The sequence below is a fragment of the Bactrocera latifrons genome, unplaced genomic scaffold, assembly GCF_001853355.1.
Source record: "Bactrocera latifrons isolate USDA-ARS-PBARC rearing strain unplaced genomic scaffold, ASM185335v1 scaffold_108, whole genome shotgun sequence".
Taxonomy (NCBI): Eukaryota; Metazoa; Arthropoda; class Insecta; order Diptera; family Tephritidae; genus Bactrocera; species Bactrocera latifrons.
Window position 1 is genome coordinate 912,976 of NW_017534497.1, and position 3,816 is coordinate 916,791.

Below are 3,816 nucleotides of genomic sequence, written 5' to 3' on the forward strand. Positions count from 1 at the left end.
ATACGAAATCCGGTCAACTTGTTTAAGGGGGTATTCTGGTCTAGAGGCACGAATTTCGAGCTTTTAGCACTAGATATTTGTTTATTTATCATTTGTTTATTAAACTGAGAAGAGTACACAAAATAAATTTCAAAGTTATCGAGTTATGCGTTTTTGAAGAAAAGGGAGGAAAAAAGAGGCCGTGTCCTGAACGTCATGATTTCTACCCTTGTCGTCACCTAAAAAATAAAACAATGACAGATTTTTAATGAGTACGAATGTCGATGAAGCAGCAAAACTAAAATTAATTTTTTTTTTAATATTATGAATTTCAAATTTTTATTTTTCGTTGCTTCGAGTGATAGAGATATATTTATAGAATATTCATGCCAAATTTCAAAGAATCGACTGATTAGAACTTGATATATTGTGGAGTTTTAAGAAAAACGCGTTTAAAGTTTTACGTTAAGTTTCGGGCAGCGTAATACAATAGATAGATAGTTCGCTCAACCGGTCTAGTTGCCACGTAACTAAAATGGTTATAACTTTGAATACAATTGTATTGATTGTTGAGTATTGAAAAATCCTTTTAGGGAGATATTTTTAAATATCAAAACTATCGAATTATGAAAAAAAAKAAAAATCCGATTTTTTCAAATTTCTAGACTAGAATACCCCTTAATAGTCTCGAGTTCATTATGTACATTTACTATATATGCGCAGCTGTACGTGTGCGTCAAAATAAACTCATCAAAGTGTTTAGTTAATGACTTTGCATGTATAGTATGTGGATTTATTTATAGACGCACAGCCACACACACACACATTAGATATATGTAAGTATGAAGTAAAATGCTCACTCGTCTGCAAGCATGTTTTAATTGCCGCATTGTTTACATTAAATAGGGAAGGAAGACATTTTCATTAAGAGCAACAGTTGTTGGCTAATTAACTGTACTTACTATATATGCCTGTGTGCGTATGTAAGAAATGACGTGTTTCTGTAAGTTTATATATGAAAATGCGTTTAATAAGGTGATGAACTTTTGACCTTTCATAGAACTAATGGTGTATTAGTGGTGGTTTACAGAGCTTTTGRCCGCGTTTTGAATGCCACACAATAGAATTTCTTAGCCTTAGAGGTACTCTTAGTGTTAAATGCTAAAAATATCTGATCGTTTAACGTAGTAAAAAAAGCTTCGTCCTGAAGTACTATTTCGTACGTATTTATGAAAATTGAAAACGAAATGTCATAGCATTTTATAAGAATATGGCAATATTATAGCTTGTACCAACTCCTTAAGTGTATTAAAAAAAAAAAAAAAAAAAAAAAATTAAATAAAAATAAAAACATAGCAAGAAAAACGTTAACTTTGCCCAGTTGCATCGAAGCTATAATACCCCTCAGTTTCCTGTGCAAGAACTTGATTTGTTCGGTCAGTTTGTATATCATATATAGTATATATCGGACGCTATCGGTCGTATGTAAAATTTTTGATCGATATTTAAAAAATTTTCAGTGACAGCAACGTTGAGTTTAAGGCACATAAAGAAAAAAAAAAAAAAAATTTTGTGATGATATTTCAAAAATTGTCGGTGACAGCAACGTTGAGTTTAAGGCACATAAAGAAGTAAAAGTCAAAATACTTTGAAAATGAAAGAAATGCATAATAGGTTAGAATCCATCGGAAACAAAAGATAAATAACATAGACTAAGGGACAACAATTTACGAACGATCAGAGATAGGGAAAAGGAAGGAGAAATGTGAAAAATTCGTATAACCTAGTTTTTTTGTTTTTTTTATTCACTCACTCACAAAATTTGTAATAAACTCAATAAGTTAAAATTTCCAAAAATTATTCAAAACTGCCGTCAAAGCTGCTGCTACGAAATAATAAAAAGATCATACAATCTCACTGGAAATAAAACTCTGAAGGATCGCGTTATTTGCTAAGAGATATAAAACCTCGGAMGGCCTGGGGAGCATCCGCCTGCAGCCTGCGTATACGGTGAAGTATTTACGGCCCTTCCTAGATRGGAAACTTTTATGGAAGCCTATTGCCGAAGGGAGGACAGACAAGCTTTGGTTGCCTTGTAATGGTTATGCAAATAGGTGTGATCTCTTACCAAGAATAGTCCATTTCCTTTACTATACCACAGTCAAGTCCAATACGTTTTATGCAGTCTTTATGTTAGAAAACGCTASAAAATACTAATATTGTTAGAAATCKCGACAGCGTTYACTAGTGTRGTGMAYTGAGGTCCAGACCAGCCAYTAGYAATTAATGTCACGATGAACCTCAGRTATTGTTATAAATCGCATGACCGTGAGACGTACGCTGTCAGACTCAAACGATTTGCTTTCATAAACGAATGTGTGTCAGAACACTCGAATATCCTCGCACGCTTTGAATTTTGGAATAAAGTGATTGGCAAGAGTTCTATTGAGTTCTTCGCTCTCAGTAAGGCTATTATTTCTCTAGTTGTAGGAGTTTAACTGAACATTGGTGCGCATGCGATAAGGTTGAGAAGCGTACGGTACCGGATCTAGGAGCCCGTTTTGAAAAATACGAGTAAGGCACATTTCAGTACTTGATTGTTTCGCCAGTTCAATGTTCAAACTCGAATCTCACACTTGCAGACAACCGCCTAAGCTCATTTGTGCTGGATCAAAAGCGTTTTGCTGACTTATAAGATTTAATTAGAGAAGTAATWTTTTTATGGTTTTCCAAAGAACTTTTTATTGTAGTCCAAGTGTGCTCTCCATCTTGAGTATAAGCCATTGAATCGAGCCTAACCTACGTATCCCTTATACGAATACATGGGTTTACTTGTTAAACACTGCAACATCTCTAGAACATTGTCCTAAATTTATAAGTTGATCCGAGCAATAGTTTCAGAGATACCACTTACTTTTCCACTTTAGATGATCCTGCACGGAGTTATCCTGGCAAAGCGGGCACATGGTTTTCGGAGGAGTCACCAGAAATGTGCGTCCAATAGCCGAGTTTAAATTCTCAGAGTACCTCATCGACTTACAATAAGTCAGTATTTAAAGATACTTAGATTATTTTTTTTTGTATACCATACATACACATAATGAAATACCAAAAGTCTACTTAATTCATGTACATACATACTTGTATGTAGATAAACCATATGAAGGCATTAAGAACGACTGCAAATGAACAAATTAGGTTTAAAACTGACAAATTTAATATCAAATYTTATAATCTATATTGAAAGTAATCTCATAGGAGAGTTAGTTGTAATCGAATTTGATAATAACTTTGTAACCTAGTAAACAAAATAGCAGCTAAAATAAAAATATCAAGCTTTTGCATGCACTTTTTTAATGTTGCAAAGCTTTTAATTTTGTGGAATTCTTCATTTCTGAATGAAAGGAAACAWGTAAATTGAGTAGTTTTGTGAGCATTAAATCCATATGATCTTCAGTTAGCCCTTACCTTCAAAAGGCGCGCGTAAAAATTTGACAACGGACGGATTAGAAGTTTGTTATTCATATAATTTTGAGTGAACCAACTTTTGTTATTGTGAACAAATGTATATAAAGGAATTTCGCATGTTTATAAAATATTGTCTTTTAAATAGAAACAATGCAGCTGAAAAAAAAAAATTGGCTTTATGACGAGTGTCCTATAAAAGATTGTTACCGACGAAAATATCAAAGCTGAATTGGACTAAATTCATCATTTTAACTGATGTCAGTTGCATCAGTTGTTTGAAAAAAATTAAGGTAGAACGAACGTAACACTTCGTCCACGAATGATTGAGCACGCTATATAGTTAGCKGAAATACAACTACAAGAGTTTTT